Here is an 18992-nt window from a genome sequence, read left to right as displayed (position 1 = left end):
GATAGGTAGCTGCCCCCAGCGTAGGTTAGATAGATAGCTTCCTCCAGTGTAGGTTAGATAGGTAGCTTCCCCCAGCGTAGGTTAGATAGGTAGCTTCCTCCAGCGTAGGTTAGGTAGGTATCTTCCCCCAGTGTAGGTTAGATAGGTAGCTTCCCACAGTGTAGATTAGATAGGTAGCTGCCCCCATCGTAGGTTAGATAGGTAGCTTCCCCCTGCGTAGGTTAGATAGGTACCTTCCCCAGGATAGATTGGATAGGTAGCTTCCCCAGTGTAGATTAGATAGGTAACTGCCCCCAGCGTAGGTTAGATAGGTAGCTTCCCCCAGTTTAGGTTAGATAGGTAGCTTCCCCCAACGTAGATTAGATAGGTAGCTTCCCCCAGCGTAAGAGGCGAGAGTAAGGAGGCGGGTGCTGGGTGGAGCGGCGGGGGGGAGCGGACAGTTACAAACTCACCTCCGATCGACGCAGATACAGCCTCCAGCTTCTTCCGATTTTCTCCCCTGGCGTAGCTCGCCTTGGTAACAGGGGCCCCTGTGATGACATTGGTCATGTCATCACAGGGTGTGCTGTAACCAAGGCGACGGACGCCGGGGAAGGAAGTCAGAAGAAGATGGATGCTGTGCCTGCGGCGATCGGAGGTGAGTTTTTAATTGCCCACTCCCCCCCCCCCGCCGCTCCGCCCAGTGCCCCCTCCTGCCACTCAATCAATCCAGGCACCATGGCAACAGGTTTGGGGGCGGTGCCTCGGATCAAAGGCCCTAGCAACGCCGCTGGTTAAAATAAAAAGAGAGAAGGTACAGTTGTGTTCAAAATTATTCAACCACCACTGAAATTGAGTATTTTGGTCAGTTTGACATTGATTTCGATCATTTCAGTCATCTTGTTTACAATTAAATCAAAGAGGCACTTGTAAGTCAGACAAATATATCATAACATTTAGAATGAAATAACCACAAATGTCTTTTCTGTGCTCACATCATTATGTGATGATGTCATAATAATATCATTATTATCAGTTTTATTCAACCCCCAAGTGACATTCATTCTTAGTACTTAGTACAATATCCTTTTCCAGTTATAACAGCTTTTAAACGTGAAGCATAGCTTGACACAAGTGTTTTGCAGCAATCTACGGTTATCTTAGCCTATTCTTCATGGGCAAAAGCCTCCAGTTCAGTCACATTCTTAGGCTTGTGCGCTGCAACTGCTTTCTTTAAGTCCCACCAGAGGTTCTCAATCGGATTTAAGTCTGGTGACTGCGATAGCCACTCCAAAATTTTCCAGCCTTTAATCTGCAACCATGCTTTAGTGGACTTGGAGGTATGCTTGGGATCATTGCCCTGTTGAAAGGTCCAACGTCTCCCAAGCTTCAGGTTCGTGATGGACTGCATCACATTTTCATCCAATATCTCCTGGTACTGAAGAGAATTCATGGTACCTTGCACACGCTGAAGCTTCCCTGTACCTGCAGAAGCATAACAGCCCCAAAGCATGATTGACCCCCCGCCATGCTTCACAGTAGGCAAGGTGTTCTTTTTCTCATAGGCCTTGTTCTTCCTCCTCCAAACATAGCATTGATCAATGGGCCCAAACAGTTCTAATTTTGTTTCATCAGTCCACAGAACACTATCCCAAATGTTGTGTTGGGAGGAAAAAGAGACCCAATGCAATGGGAGCACAGCAAGTAAATATTTTTAAGCTTAGTCTGCTGGGGAAGGGAGGAGGAGCTAGTTCCCAGGGGTATGCTGCAGGGAGCCCCATGATGGTTGTGTTTGGTGGGGAGGCCCAGAGGGGTGTTGTTTTGTGTGTGTGTGTGTGTGTGTGGGGGGGGGGGGGAGCGTTGCCTAACAACTATCAGGATCACTTTGCTACCTATGTTTTGGGAGGAAAGATACACTCGTACACTTCTCCCACATCCTGTCATGACCATGCCCATTTTTTCGCTGCACTTTCCCTCCTTGCTTGGTGCCCCAGATCATTCAAGATCGTAGCCCCTGAGGACATAAACTGGCTGCATCAGAGCAACTGCTGGTGCGCTGTTTTAACTTTAACACTAATAGATTTCCACCCAATGTTCCATTATGTTTGATTCCTTTCATAAAGGAATCTATGTAGACACAGCACATCAGTATTTAATAGATTCTTGCAAGGAATCTATTGAAAATTGATCGCACCACAGAATCACACTATGCAATGGAAGCACGTTGGTGGAGGTGCCCAAAATTTTTTATTATAGGTGTAACAATACTGTGGTAATAAAAAAAAGTGGTCTCTTACCTCGCAAGAAGACTCACATAGATGGAAAAAGGAGTCTTTATTAAAAGAGTAAAACGGTTATGCTGTAGACAACGTGTTTCATGGGACACAGCCCGCTTCCTCAGGTCAATAAAACAGATAACCTAAAATCAAAGTATTTGTTTTAACATTCTGTATAACACAACAAAAAGCTAAAAGCACGGCCAAAAATTTATTTACACCTATTTTGTGTATTGTATTGATTTCTGAGATGTACATGTAGCATCTGTGTTTGAGTTGCAGCAGGCCCTGGGATAGAGGGGAGTGGGAGAGGAGGGGAGCACAATTGAGAAAATCTACAAACTGCTTGTCATTGGCAGAAGCTTTACACACCCCCTCCAAGCTCTGCATAAGTCACACAGTAAGCTAGTTCTCAGCCTATGATACTCTGGTTAGAAGCCAGTCTTTTGTTTGTAAACACTGCCTAAAACTGTTAATTACAAACCAGGATTGCAGCAGGGAGTGGCAGAAACAGCACAGAGGGGCCCAGGAGAACATAAGGAATAGAATGGTATGCTTTTTATTGTAAGAATATTAGAGTACAGATTCTCTTTAAATTACATAAAGACATTGGGAGGAATTACAGTTCTGAGGTTTAGTAGAAACATTGCATGGGTCATCTACAAGGCCGTAGAAGAGATATCCAGGGCATAGGCCAGACTAGCTGGCGGCAAACAACAGAAAACATGAGCCATTGTTATGAAAACATGCACACAGTACATTCAACAATGGTCTTGGGGACATATGACCTCATTTTCGGGGTTTTAGGAGAGGAAACGCCATATTTGGCTTTCCCCATCTGAGCAGGCGCAGATAGGGTCATCCATCACATGCTCTGATCAGCCAATTGCAGGCAATAGGGACTGGTCCATCCCTGCTGGGTGATGTCACATTTAACTCTTTAGAGGCTAGTATAAAACTGCCGACACGGGCTCCAGAGGGCCACTTCCAGCTTCTACTTTCACTTTACTTCTACTTTTCTTGTAACTTCTTGTCATCTCATCTACCTGTATGCTGTATATACGCTAAGTGCTGTCTAGCATAGATGTACCATAAGAGAAAGCCTGGTTGATTCACAAGGAATGGAGCAAGAGCAGGCAACACTTAAAGCTAATGGGAACCCATACTGAAAAAAAAAGTCAGATACTCACCTAAGGAGAGGAAGGTCTCATAGAGCTTTCCCTCTCCTCTCCCAGTCCTCGCTGTTGCGCTGGCTCCCACGTAGCGGTATTCGACCGTTTCGGTCAAACCGCTGTTTCCCTGCCGAAGGGAGGCTTTGGAAATGCTTCGGGAGCCCGAGTGCTTCCGAAGACGGGCCGCTCTACACTGCGCATGTGCGAGCGCCCTCTATGACGCACTCGCGCTTGTGCAGTATGGAGCCGCCTTTCTTCTGGAGGACTCAGCTCCCGAAGACTTCCGAAGTCCCCGCGGCGGGGGAATTGAACGGGGGAGCCAGCGCAGCACCGAGGGCACCTGGAGAGGAGAGGGAAGGCTCATTAGGACCCGAGCCTTCCCTCTCCTTAGGTGAGTATCTGATTTTTTTTTAGTAACACATGGATTTCCATTAGCTTTAAGAGGACTTACTACAGACCGATTGCTTTGCTGAGGTAACAAACATGTAACAAAGATAAGATAGCTGCTGAATACATCTGTATATCTGTTTTGCTGAGTAAACTCCTTACACTTTGAAGACGTCTAATCAGTGCTATGGCTTCAATTCATCAAGCATTACCGCATTCGGTAATGCTGAAAACAGCTGAGTTAACGGAGCACTTAAGAAAATGTTAATTCATCAAAGCTGTTACCGAATGAGAAGCTGAAATGACAGAGCAATGAGATAAATTACCGACTTGTGCTCAACACATGTCAGCAAATGTCAGTAAATGTTAATTCATCAAGGTTACCACATTCGCTAGCACATTCGGTGTTTATCTCCAGCTCTCCCCTGTCGTTACAGGCTTCGAAAGCCTTCTGTGTGAATGTTTTCATGATTAACAGGAGCAGGCAGCCAATAGAAACAGCCCCTGTTCTCCTGCAAGTGCCGCTGATAGGTGCTGATAGGTCACAGGCTTCTCCACACAAGCTTCCAGACCCCCCAGGCAGTGAGCAGAGAGAACTGGACAAAAGATATCCCCAGATGTCCTTCGGTCGTTTAACCCTTTGAGTCCCTGTTTGAATATGCAAAGATGCAAGTGGTGAAATCACCAAGCATGGCATTTGTAATGTCTCCAGGAAGTTTATCTACGTTGTGGCAAATAAGTAAAATGTTAAGAAACACTGATGGACAGATTCAGAGCAGCAGAGGCAGTATAAGTAACAGTAAATATAACACGTTTACATGTAAAGGGATGTCTGGATGCCTTCTATTGTTATCAGCTTGTAACAACACAGGGACATTCCAAGCTGCTCTGCACCACTCTGCTGTTATCTGACAGCCTTTGATGAACTGAAGCAGTAGTACTTCGGTAACTTAACAAACCTCTACCACACATGTGAAAATATTGATGAATTAGCACAGTGAAGTGTAAAATACCGAATGCGGTATTTTAAGGACTGGGATTTTGTTATCGAACACCCTTTGATGAATTGAAGCCTATGTCCTTTGCTGTTGTTGTGATGAGTGTCAAGTTATCACACATTCTGTGATATAGTGTCGAACAAAGGTGTAGTGTTGTTGCCCATAGCAACCAACAAATATTTATTACATTAGAATTAACATGTGATGCATGAAGTGGCACCTTGCTATGGGCGTACCGGAAGCTCCCAGTCCTTTCACAACAAGGCATTACATTTAAGCCGGCTGAGCGGGCAGACACACTTTTTCTATGCGCCCCCGCACTGCACGGCTATCAGTTAAGGTAAGATCTTCCTTTTACCACCAGGTTAGTAGGCAAGCAACCATAATCACTGTAACCACATTCTTTTTTATATATATGCATACTCCCTTCTGGCACACACAAGGCATTAGAGTCCCCCTGCCAGGGCCGGCCTTAGGTTTTACAGCGCCCTGAGCGAAGCCTGATTATGGTGCCCCCCTCCCCCCCCCCCCCTCATCCTACACACACACACACGGAATAGGTAATATTGGGATGGACAGACAGACAAATAGAGAGAGAGACAGAGAGAGAGAGACAGAGAGAGACAGAGAGAGGAGAGAGAGAGAGACAGAGAGAGACAGAGAGAGACAGAGAGAGACAGAGAGAGAGAGACAGAGAGAGACAGAGAGAGACAGAGAGAGGAGAGAGAGAGAGACAGAGAGAGGAGAGAGAGACAGAGAGAGAGACAGAGAGAGAGAGGGAGAGACAGAGAGAGACAGAGAGAGGAGACAGAGAGAGAGAGAGAGAGACAGAGAGAGACAGAGAGAGGAGAGAGAGAGAGACAGAGAGAGAGAGACAGAGAGAGGAGAGAGAGAGACAGAGAGAGGAGAGAGAGAGACAGAGAGAGGAGAGAGAGAGAGACAGAGAGAGGAGAGAGAGAGAGACAGAGAGAGGAGAGAGAGAGAGACAGAGAGAGAGAGAGACAGAGAGAGGAGAGAGAGAGACAGAGAGAGGAGAGAGAGACAGAGAGAGAGACAGAGACAGAGAGGGAGAGAGACAGAGAGAGAGAGGGAGAGAGACAGAGAGAGAGAGGGAGAGAGACAGAGAGAGAGAGGGAGAGAGACAGAGAGAGGAGAGAGAGAGAGAGAGAGAGACAGACAGAGAGAGACAGAGAGAGGAGAGAGAAACAGAGAGAGGAGACAGAGAGAGGAGGGAGAGACAGAGAGAGGAGGGAGAGACAGAGAGAGGAGGGAGAGACAGAGAGAGGAGGGAGAGACAGAGAGAGGAGGGAGAGACAGAGAGGAGGGAGAGACAGAGAGGAGGGAGAGACAGAGAGGAGGGAGAGACAGAGAGGAGGAAAGAGAGAGGACGAGAGAGACAGACAGATATAGGGATGGAGGGATAGGAGGGAGAAAAAAAGAGAGAGAGAGAAAAACATAGGGGGGGAGGGGGAGAGAGAGGGATGGATGGATGGATAGATAGATAGATAGATAGATAGATAGATAGACAGGATATAGGAATAGATAATCTAGGGACATATATGAGAGAGAGAGACAGAGCTATAGGGATGGATGTATGTTTGGGGAGAGAGAGAGAGACAGACAGATATAGATGGATGGATGGGAGGAGTAGAGAGAGAGACAGATATATAGGGATGGATGGATGCATGGGGAGATAGAGAGACAGACAGATATAGGGATGGATGGATGGATGGATGGTAGGAGTAGAGAGAGGGGGAAGAGAGACAGAGAGAGTGAGTGAGTGAGTGTGTGTGCTGCACAAAGTACGGTCCATTAAGGCTGCATTTCTATCTATGTAAAGCCCCTGGGCCCTGAGTGACTGACCTGCCTCTCTGCTGTCCCCCTTGCTTGCAGTTTGCTGGCACTCTGTGGGAGCTGGGCGATGTGCTCTTGTCACACAGACCTGTGGGCTGCAACAAGTTCCCCTCTGTGGTGGCTCCCTCCATCCCCGGCACTCAGACTGCCAGCCATGTAGTTCAGCGGTGGGTGGTCCAGCAGCATTGATGGCAGAGCGAGGGAAGCCGCTGTATACTTCAAATACAGGAAGTGCTCATTCAGGAAAGCACTTCCTGTATTTGAGATACACAGCGCCACCACTGGGCTCCCTCTGTCATCACAGCTGCCGATTCACCCACAGCTGAACAGGGCTGACAGTGAGTGCCGGAGATCGGAGGGAGCCGCGAGTGAGGGGAATAGAAACCCCTGCACATGCGCCCCTTGGAGGCCGGCGCCCTGTGCGACCGCTCCGGTCGCACAGGTCAAAGGCCGGCCGTGCCCCCTGCTCACTTTTGTTGCAGATTTTAAACGTAAAGACGTACACCATACATTTATTATTTAATTTTATTGAGATGCTTTTTACAACAGCTGCCTCGCATAGCCTTGCCATGTGACTGTTATAGTTATGTAATCCTTATGGCTGCCACTGCTATTTATCTGAGAACTATTATATTATAATTTTTAATGCTGTTATTATATTATTTTACTATTTATTACATTATTCATTTACTGCGTAATATATTTATAAGACTGGTATTTAAAGAGACTCTGTAACAACAAAAACCTCCCCTGGGGGGTACTCACCTCGGGTGGGGGAAGCCTCCGGATCCTAATGAGGCTTCCCACGCCGTCCTCTGTCCCACGGGGGTCTCGCCGCAGCCCTCCGAACAGCCGGCGACTGTGCCGACTGTCATTTCAATATTTACCTTTGCTGGCTCCAGCGGGGGCGCTGTGGCGACTTTCGGCACGGAAATAGACGGAAATACCCGATCTCCGTCGGGTCCGCTCTACTGCGCAGGCGCCGGAAACTTGCGCCTGCGCAGTAGAGCAGACCCGACGGCGATCGGGTATTTCCGCCTACTTCGGCGCCGAGAGGCATCAGAGCGCCTGCGCAGGAGCCAGGAAGGTAAATAATGACGTCACCGCTGCCCGGACTGCACGGAGGGCTACAGCGAGACCCCCGAGGGACGCAGGACGGCGTGGGAAGCCTCATTAGGATCCTGAGGCTTCCCCCACCCGAGGTGAGTACCCCCCAGGGGCCGTTTTGGCGTTACAGTTCCTCTTTAAATAATTTATTAAGCTCACTTAATGTAGCGGGGCAGCACGGTGGCGTAGTGGTTAGCTCTCTCGCCTTGCAGCGCTGGGTCTCTGGTTCGAATCCCGGCCAGGGCACTATCTGCAAAGAGTTTGTATGTTCTCTCCGTGTCTGCGTGGGTTTCCTCCGGGCACTCCGGTTTCCTCCCACATTCCAAAAACATACAGATAAGTTAATTGGCTCCCACTAAAATTGGCCCTAGACTACAGTACTTACACTACATAATATAGACATATGGCAATGGTAGGGATTAGATTGTAAGCTCCTTTGAGGGACAGTTAGTGACAAGATATATATATATACACACTGTACAGCGCTGCGTAATATGTCGGCGCTATATAAATACTAAATAATAATAGTAATAATAATAATATTAATGTATCTACTACATTGGCTAGTGTTTATTTCTACTAAGTTACCCCTTGAACTAACAGTACTAATGATGTAGTAGGAAAAGGTGTAAATAACTTTTGGCCGTGCTTTTAGCTTTTTGTTGTGTTAAACAGAATGTTAAAACAAATACTTTGATCTTACGTTATCTGTTTTATTGACCAGAGGAAGCGGGCTGTGTCCTGTGTGAAACGCGTTGTCTACAGCATAACAGTTTTACTCTTTTAATTAAGACTCCTTTTTCCATCTATGTGAGTCTTCTTGTGAGGTAAGAGACCTCTTTTTATTGTTACCACAGTATTGTTACACCTATAATAAAAAATTTTGGGCGCCTCCACCAATGTGCTCCTGTACCCTACATCTCCCCAAGGTGCCACTCCTACCGCTGGGGGCTTCGTCCACCAGTGCATATAGGACCACAGGAGGAGAGCGACCACCCAGTTCCAGAAGGGTTCTGGCAGTGGCGTAGCAATAGGGGGTGCAGAGGTAGCTACTGCATCGGGGCCCTTGGGCTAGAGGGGCCCCATGAGGCCCACTCTCAACCAGAGTATTAGCTCTTTATTGGGCCTGCGCTTGTAATAAATCAATTCTACAGATGCTTTAAATAGTAGTAATCATTAACAAACTGTACCCCATCCCCTTCTTGCACCTCTGACACTGTGGTTGTCCCTGGCAGGTTTTGGTGCGCCCTATCAATTGTTATGTATAGCATGACTGGGGGGCCCCAATGCAAAACTTGCACTGGGGACCACAGCTTCTTAGCTACGCCACTGGGTTCTGGGATACCGAGCGGAAACGGTTCTTTTCCACATGCATTGTCGGTGGTTGCAGAATTGCAACCCACCTTTGTGAGTATAATCTACCCACATTATTTGTTATCATATTCATTCTAAAAACGATACTGCACCATAAGGGCTCCTGGTCTCACCTTCTCCATAGGCCAAAGACGTTTTCCTCCTCAGTGAAGGGATCGTCGAGGGCCTGCACAAATACACTATGCAATGCAATGCTTCGCTGCTTTTGATCAATTTTTGTCAAAATCGTTCGAATCAAACATTTTAAAGAATCAGTTCCCACCTGATTTGATCAGAGTAATCACATCTGCAGGGAATCGAATGGGAACCTTGATGTGTGTATGGGCACCTTTACAGACTTAGCATATCATTGAACTCCTCCTCTCCAATAAACGTCCGTCCACTTTCACCTGGATTTAAATGGGATAAATATAGTAGGTGCCAATTAGACTTGCAGTTTTGTAGGCTGCACTACTAAACTTTGGACACTGGGTGGCAGAAGAGCATTGCATAAGCCTGATGTACAAATGATTCAACTATTACAAAATAAATAATAAAATGTGTATTATTGTGAATTGTGTCATAATAAAATGATTAATAAGGTGAGCATCCAGAAAGGTCCTCTCCTGCATCTTGAGATGAGTCGTCAATGAAGCTAAACGTATTTGTAGCTTGCAGTAAAAGCAGATAGAAGCATGAAATGGTGACCTGCTGATATGCGGAGATAATGAGATTTCAGAGTTTGCATATTGCTGGGCCATTAAGCAGTCAGTTAATTAGAAATTAAATGGAAGATTAACCTCCTGTTGAGAGATAACACAATCAAGGCTTGGATCTGTAATATGCTGACACTCCTCCCCTATGTTTGACTGGCTCGATATCTCTCCCAAGCCTGTTATTAATCCAAATGGATATTCCAACACCACTGCAGACTCCCTTCTTTCACAATTTATTTACAAAAGCATTGGAATGTCTGCAATTTGGGCCGGGTTGTTGGATGTCAGCCGTACACTAATAAAAACAACTATTTCATAGAAAGGCTATGATTTTGTCTCCATAGGAGCTAAAAGATTACATGTTGTACTGTTTTATGTTTACTTAAAGCAGAATATAACCCAGCATTTCAACTTTGCTCTAAAACATTATTTACAGCATATTATATGCAACCAGCATTTTTTTTTCACTAGACCAGCATTGGAAGGGTTACACACAGAGCTTTATAGATACATTTAAGTAAACACAATGTAACAAGTGTGGAATGTGACACACACTCTCTGACTGTGCAGGAGCTGGAGGACAGCCAGAGAGTGTGTAACATTCACCACTTGTTACATTGTGTTTACTTCAAATGTATCTAAACTTTGGATGCGTCTGCATTTCTCTCCACTGAGCTTTAAAGCTCTGTGTGTAACCCTACCAATGCTGGTCTAGTAACAAAAAAATGCTGGTTGCATATAATATGCTGTAAATAATGTTTTAGAGCAAAGTTGAAATGCTGGGTTATATTCCGCTTTAATAAAGAGGAACCTTTCTGAATATAACGTAATAAAATGGCCTGTTTTCTTCAATATTTATTTATAAATGATGCAGTCAATGATTGCCCATTGTGAAATCTTCACTTGGTTTTCCATTCTTAAAGTGGATCTGAATTTTTGCACATGACACAAGGAAAACGGAGAGAAAGGCACCCTGTGCGTTTTTAGAGCGAAGAGCCTGTGTAATTCACCATCATCTTCAAGTATTCACAAGTGTAGTCTGATCTCTCAGCTGCGTCAGCATAAAAATTTGGCCGTCCCCGGCAGACACAGCTAATATGTAAACACAAGATGTTAACCCTTTTTCTGCTTCCATGAAATCGGGAGGTCGACACACTGCTTTCTATCAGCTGTAACAAAGAAATGTTTTTCTTTAAAGGTTATTATGCTGTTGCTTATCTTTAACCACTTCACCACTGAGGGGTTTTATCCCCTGAGCACCAGAGCAATTTTCACCTTTCAGCGCTCCTTCCATTCATTCGTCTATAACTTTATCATTCCTTATCCCAATGAAATGAACTATAGCTTGTTTTTTTCGCCACCAATTAGGCTTTCTTTAGGTGGGACATTATGCCAAGAATTATTTTATTCTAAATGTGTTTTAATGTGAAAATAGGAAAAATGTGGGGGAAAAAATAATTATTTTTCAGTTTTCGGCCATTATAGTTTTTAAATAATGCATGCTACTGTAATTAAAACCCATGAAATTTATTTGCCCTTTTGTCCCGGTTATAAAACCATTTAAATTATGTCCCTATCACAATGTTTGGCGCCAATATTTTATTTGGAAATAAAGGTGCATTTTTTTCAGTTTTGCGTCCATCCCTAATTACAAGCCCATAGTTTATAAAGTAACAGTGTTATACCCTCTTGACATAAATATTTAAAAAGTTCAGTCCCTAAGGTAACTATTTATGTATTTTTTTTAATTGTAAATTTTTGAATTTTTTTTTTAATTACAAAAAAAAAAAATGGGGAGTGTGGGAGGTAATGAGTTAATTTTTTGTGTAAAAATCATTTATTTGTATGTGAAAAATGTGTAGGGTGTAGTTTACTATTTGGCCACAAGATGGCCACAGTAACTTTTTGTTTTAATGCGACCTCCAAGCTTCCTTCCGGAAGCTTGGAGGAAGTATAAGGAGGCTGGACACGTGAATTTTTTCTCACAATGATCGCGCTGCCCATAGGAGAGCAGCGGATCATTGTGGGGCTTAGATCAACGAACGGGATTGGATTTTCCCATTCATTGATCTCTGGGCGAGCGGGCGGCGGCGTGTTTACTAGGTGGCGGGCAGCGTGTTTACGAGCGGGAGCGCGGACAGCGTCGGGAACGCGGAAAGTACGGATTTCTCCGTCCCTGGGGGTTAAAGGATGGAAAAAGGGACGGAGAAATTCGTACGGGCGGGGGTAAAGTGGTTAAAAGCAGAGAGGACGTTCTGAATTCTGGTCTGCTTTATCAGTGGTGGTGGCATCTTTAATGTTGTGAAGGTGTACCATGGTGAAAAATTATTTTTCCTATCTGTAGTGAGCAGTTGATCTCCCAGAGTGCTATGGGGCAGACGGCTGCATGACATCACATCCTAGCCAGGTGCATAGCAATAGGGGTTGCAGAGGTTGCGACCGCATCGGGGGCCCTTGGGCCAGAGGGGCTCCAAAGTGCCCTCCCTCAACTGCAGTATTAACTCTCTATTGGTCCTGTGCTCATAATAATCACTTCTATAGATACTTTGAACAGTGGTAATTATTAACTAGCTGTTCCCCATCCCCTTCTTGCACCTCTGACACTGTAGTTGCCATTGGCAGATTTTGGTGCACCGTATCAATTGTTATTCATAGAATGCTTGGGGTCCCCATTGAAAAACTTGCATCGGGGCCCACAGCTCCTTAGCTACGACACTGATCCTAGCCTAAACATCACTGGGAGGGCAGGGCTACGTACCATTATACTGCAATATATAGTTATAAGACTTGTTTCTGATGATTAAACTAGGATAATTAACATAAAAATGGGTAACTTGATTATTTTTTTTATGTTCTGCAAAGGTGCTCTTAAATATACCCAGTCAGAGACAACCCACAAATTCTGCCAGTTAGTTATTTCATTATTCAACCACTGAATAATTAACCTACAGTTCCCCAATCTGATTAGTCCAAATTATATTTCCATCTATGTAAGTTCCAGCTCTGCCAAAAGCAGAATTATCACATTTGTTGAATGATTTGCTTATTTCTACTAGTCTGTTTAAAGCAATGGAATGGATTTACTAAAGTTGGGGAACAATGAATGGCATCCCGCATATACTCCAATATAAACCAATTTGATTATAAAATGTGGGAACAACCCATAGCTATATTAGGGGACAAAGGTGTCTCCCTTGTAAAGATAGAAGCAAAGCATACATGTTATATCTTGGTTTTAGCTCGCTTTTCCACAACCAACTTCCCTGCCCGTATACAACTAATTCAGGCGCTGGGAAATTTGGGCACAGGGTAAAGCCAACAAACGGCTCACCCTGCTCCTGCAAAGTCCCGGCAGCATTAATTAGTATTCCCCCTACAGGCCGCCATTGACTCAGGGGTAAGATGCATTTCGGCTGTTGCTGGCAGCCGAATTACACTGTTTTCATGGTAATTTGGACTCTGTCTTTTGACGGCACCCAAATTACTGACTGACCGCCACTATAAATACGTATGATTGGGTATTATCCTTTTTAAAATGAAGGATCAAAAACACAGAGTCCTTTTAAGGGCAATCCACCTTGCCCACAAGACTTCAATAATTTTATGGAAAAGGACTTGAGTTCAAAAAACGAGGAGATACAGTGCAATTTTAGCAAAATCTTATAGAAAATCTTTATTGATACAAAATATCAAAAATTCGTTAAAAAGACTTCTTCAATTCCACATGATTGGTCTTCATGTAATTAATTATATACCATAAGACATGAACAATTGAAGCTGATTGGTAGGTATTATATTCTGGCTTGATGCAACTTTAAATAGGTGTTGTATTTTACAGGCAATGACACATGTTCGTTTCGGGCTCTTTATATCGTATGTATGCCCTTCATCAGGCCGTAATACAAATTTCTGTGTGGCACAGTCAATCAGCACAAAGGCCAAAAAAATACATAAAATGGCACAGGCATCCAGGCCTACCAGATGCACAAGGGAATTCTTCCAAGGCGTAAAGAGGAAAGGACGCTGCTAGAGTGGAAGCCCTCTATAGCCATCAGCGCCAGATTTACCATAAAGCATTGTAAGAACGTGCCTACAGGTGCCTGGTGGTGGAAAGGCAGCTCAATCCCCTCCCTGAGTGCCTCCCTCCCTTCTACCCTATGAGAGTCCCAAGCGGAGTGTAATTGAGAGGTTACTCAACTGGGTCTCGGCATTCCATTGACCAGATCTCCCTTCAGTCGGCGGCACCTCTACCTACTTAATACTTGGGGGCACCTCTAGCTACTTAATACCGAGGATAGCTCTGGCTTCCTAATGCTAAGGGGCACCTGTAGTTACCTATGACGGGCAAGGGAACTAAGGACAGCTGGGTCAGCCAGCACACTTGCAGTGGAGTTTGTAGGTCCATGGAGGGTGAAGTCTAAGGTGAAAGGACCTCTTTGTCTATAGGCTCCTATGATGTACCGTATATTCCGGCGTATAAGACGACTGGGTGTATAAGATGACCCCCTAACTTTTCCAGTTAAAATAAAGAGTTTGGGTTATACTCGCCGTATAAGACTACCCCTCTTCCAACGCACACCAAAGAAAAATGAAAAAACATCATATACTGGTGCTATGTATGAAGAGATACTTGTACTGTACTGTATGTGGTACCCAGTATATAACAGTATACATGTGATTGACTGTTTGGATTGGTCAACTCTCCCTCTCCCTAAGCGGATTGGTCAGCTCTCCTTGTCTACCTGTTTATCAGAGCGGTATGGAAGAATAGATTGCGCTGTGCCCATAAAACATGCCTCTTTCACCCTTCTGGCCCTCCGTGTTATCCTATTTACCTCCTTCCCTGCCTCTCAGATCTCGCACATGTGCGCCTGCGCCGCTTCACTACAGTCCTCAGCAGCGAGATCTGAGAGGCGGTAACAGGATAGGGTGTATCACCCGGCATCAATGACACCCGCCATATAAGACGACCTGACTTCTCAAAGATTTTCAAGGGTTAAAAAGTAGTCTAATACACCAGAATATACTGTAAATCAGTGCCTGATAGCTGTAATTCACATTACGGCCTATGGCGGTGCCAGCTGCACCCAAATTCCCAGCACCATAATTGCCTGACTCACCCTGCCCATCTTTTAGAAGGCGTCTGTCTTATTTTAGAATTTAGAATTTGGTTCAATCACATTCCTTACTTCCACTGTGAGTATTCACCGATATAGACTTCACACTGTCATGCTTCAGCCATTCTTTTGTTAATACAAAGTGCTAGAGAACTTTATTGTGATGTCTCCTCTTTAAACATACTGTACTATTCCAAATGTATTACAGTCATTACGATCTATCATCCATCCAGTTTTCCATAATATCATAGTCTTTATATCACATAAGCAACTTAAGCTTTTGACAGGTAATCACATTGAGAAACAAAACATACCACTGCATGCTGGATTATTATGGCTATGTATATTTAACAAGCTGACACATCATTGCATTCCAGCAAATCTGGAGGTGTGGTTAGCTTACAGGGACACCAATGGATAATTTGCATATTCAGTAGTGATGCTATGATTAAGGAGCCACACATTGCTCCGATACGTGTTAGCTTTTTTATCTGTACACTGATGATGGATTAAGATGGATTTAAAATAAAGTTTTTTCTACTTCACCCTACCTCTTGGTGTAGCGGGATTTCCTTGGATACTTGTGGACTTTTGGCGTTGATTTCCCTGCTCCCATCTGTGTACACACGTGAGTGCAGCAGTCTACTCCCCTTTTTCAGTGTTAGGGAGTCTTGCCCAAGATCTCTTACTGAATTAGTGCTGGCTTACTGAACAGGAAGAGCTGTGATTTGAACCCTGGTCACCTGTGTCATAGGCAGAGCCCTTAACCATTACACTATCCTGCCACAAAGCAAGTTGTTTTTTCCTTGTAATTGTGTAGGGCCCATGGAGACTCTTTATTCCAGAATACCCCATGGGGATTACATATAACAGGCTGTCAGCATTTCTTTCAGGTGAATCGTCTTCTCACAGAACCCAGAAAACAATTCATGAAGTTTGCAGTAACACACAATTACTTTTCTTGGGAATGTTAGATGTTTGCAAATGATGGGAAATGGTCTGAAAAGTAAAATGGCTCCAGAGTATAATTACTTATGGCTAGACTGGAGGGAACTTTTGTCTCTGCTGTACTTGCAACATCAAACCATGGGTTTACTTCCGCTCTAAAAAGAAAATATGGACTGCACCAACAATGAAAGGGAAATTAATCACATTCAACAAAAATGCAAGACATTTCCACCATGCGTCAAACTGTCATCTGAGGTTTCATGTTAATATTTATCTCTGGGTGAAGACTTTCAGCACTTTCCCCATTCTGCATCCATTCAGATGCCAGCTGACATATATATCAAGTTGTCTCCACCTATTAGAACCTCACCCCAGTAAAGCTCCGTTCTAGGTGCATCTTATATACCCATCGGTGAGAGTACCTGGGGCGCTGCCCAAGCCGCACCACCTCCCTTTATATGGCCTGCTGCTCCTAAGCCAATGTTGCTAGCATGTTCCCAAATCGATGGGTGATTTTAAATGTAAGTTAGGGTGGGGACCCTGAGAGAAGCCTGCATGTGGCGTACCTGCTAACATGCTTTGCAGCATGGAACTGATGTCTCTCCCAAAAAGAGAAGGGTAACGTTCCCCAACAATAAGCTGTAATAATGTGAATTTCATAAGTTTGCTTCCATTATTTGTATTGTGAGTTGCATTAGTTCTTAATGCACCTGTTCAACTGCAATGAGCACATTTGCTGCAAGCAGCAATTTACCAGCGGTCGCAATGTAATTATCCTTCTCTTGAAAGGGAATCGCAAATTGCATCAAAATCGTAACATTTCTTGCAGCAAAACTTGCAAGTTGCACTTCAAGTGTGAACCAGCCCATAGTGATACATTCAAGTGATGCTGCTCTGGGGATGTGGGACTCTGCTACCTCTATGGCTCATTCTTCATTCCTTTAGCAGTAAGTTTGAAAAGGAGGGCACGGATTGGTGTAAGGCCTCTTTCACAGTGGGACGTTGCGTTTGATGCAACGTTAAGGTCGCATAATGTGCCCCTAATGCAACGCATGGAAAGACTATAACTTAGACGTTATAGTACATTCTTTAGCCCTGCGTTTGGTGCGCCGTTTTCATCGCACAGTGATGGAATGAAAACGGTGCATGCGTTACAATTAAAAAAAAACTTACTGAGCATGTGCAACACACATAACGCAGCAAACGTATTGCTAAATGCACAGAATGCAGCACTTTCTAAATATTGCTACACGTTACACATAATGCAACGTGTGCACTGTGAATGTCGCACAGACTTTGTATTGCTGTGCGTTAGTCTGTGTTATAAAATTTTCTAACGTGAAAGAGGCCTAAAAGAAGCAAAGATACATCACTATTGTTCAGACCAAGTCGGCAAATGTGTTTCTGCAACATGATTAGTGGCCTCTGCATCTGCCAGCAAGCATTTGAAGCAGGAGGACCATATTATATATGTTACGACCAGAACCCAAAATTTGGCCACTTTGGGTTCTGGCCAGTCAAAACTAGAAATGGCTGGGTGATGGGGCCAGTGTGCAAAACGGGGACATTTTGCTAACTTTGGCCGGCCAGAACCCATTATGGCTAGATGTGGCTGGCAAAATCCCGAACTCCTGAGTCCCCGCCTCCTCCTGTCAGCTCACTTCTCCCTGCCTGCTGTCTACCCGGCTGCTCAGCTCACCGCCGTCTCCCCGGGTGCTTAGTTCACCTCTCTCCACCTTCTGTCTCCCCGGCTGCTTAACTCACTTCTCCCCGTCTGCTGTCTCCCTGCTGTCTCCATGGCTGTTCCCCAGCAAAGCCCTGATGAGCTCTCTGCTCCCTGCCATCGATGCTGCAACTCTGTCTTCCGTCTGTCTTTCGCAGCACTGTACAGAGTATATAGTCTTGTAACTTAACTGTCCCATAGAGGGGCTCAAAATCTGAAAATATGTCCAATATAGTCTTGGAGCAATTTTAGGGGGAAGCCAATTAATGTATCTGTATGTTTGTGTGTTAAGGGAGGACATTGGAGTGTCCAGAGGAAACCCACACAGACACAAGGAGAACATACTGCAGACAGTGCCCTGCCTGGGATTTAACTTATGGACCTTGCAAGGCCAGAGTGCTATCCACTACGCCACTGTGCTGCCCAATATGATTATATGGTTGAGTGATACCCAAAGGATTCCATTATTATTTCCCATAATGCATTATGAGTTGCATCAGAATGGAGGAAGCTAGAATTCAGAAAAAACTAAACCAAATGGTATTGCTTCTGTGTGGTGACAGAAAGTAATGCTTTTTTGGTTATAGGCACAGTTTCCAGCCATTGTACCATGCCTTCACAATTCCCGTGAAGTAAAGTAAACCTGTGAAAATATGACACATGCTGCCATCTTATGTTTGCCTGACCTCAATGTCAATTTTTTTTATTCTGAAAGTGCCTTTTTTATGTGTATGGAATGAGACTCAGGCAGTTGTACATTGTGTCCCTTGCTTACTGCCTCCCTCAGCTAAGTGTGATAAGAGGGACCATTGCCTTGAGCCTGCCTATTTCTGTCTGAAAATTTTACTTTAGCCAAAAATGTAATTTTTCAAGGAGTGATTACGGGTACCTTTGCCTCTGGTCAGGTGTCCTTTAATTATCAAAATAAATCCATGTCGGCCTCAATTTATGACGAAAGGTTTCCTTTCTGCAGGTTATTGATTTTCTTTCATGAAGGTTTTATTGTGCAAAATATCAATAAAATTGAACAAGACATTATTATAGAACAACATTTGTCCATCAATCATCATTCACTGACAAGGCTATATAAATGTCCTGGAATACTGTAGGAAACAGCCTCAAAATATAATCCATAGTACAAAACAAATAACCAAGAAGCCAAGAATCTGGGGGTTGGACTCAGGGTGTCTAACAAAAGGTAACGTAGGAGCGAAATTTGATTGCTGATTATTGATTTAATGTCTTGAAATGAATAAATGCAAAATCTGTAACAAATATATGATGTACTGTATGTGATATATGAACTACTCCTAAACATTGCAGCCCCATGTTATAATTTAATAAACATTTAAAGGGGTTCTG

General features: G+C 44.3%; 1 long non-coding RNA gene across 1 annotated transcript in view; it reads left to right on the top strand.

Moving 5' to 3' along the window:
• Positions 1–8547: 8547 nt before the first annotated feature.
• LOC137541151 (uncharacterized) overlaps positions 8548–18992 on the top strand; it is a 35815-nt gene continuing 25370 nt past the window's right edge. Inside the window, exon 1 of the long non-coding RNA XR_011025089.1 lies at positions 8548–8600. This is a non-coding gene — a long non-coding RNA (uncharacterized lncRNA). The remainder of the gene's footprint in view (positions 8601–18992) is intronic.

Source organism: Hyperolius riggenbachi, chromosome 12 (assembly GCF_040937935.1).
Source record: "Hyperolius riggenbachi isolate aHypRig1 chromosome 12, aHypRig1.pri, whole genome shotgun sequence".
In the NCBI taxonomy this organism is placed as follows: Eukaryota; Metazoa; Chordata; class Amphibia; order Anura; family Hyperoliidae; genus Hyperolius; species Hyperolius riggenbachi.
Note: the sequence above shows the minus strand (reverse complement) of the source record. Positions and strands in the feature narration are given on the sequence as shown.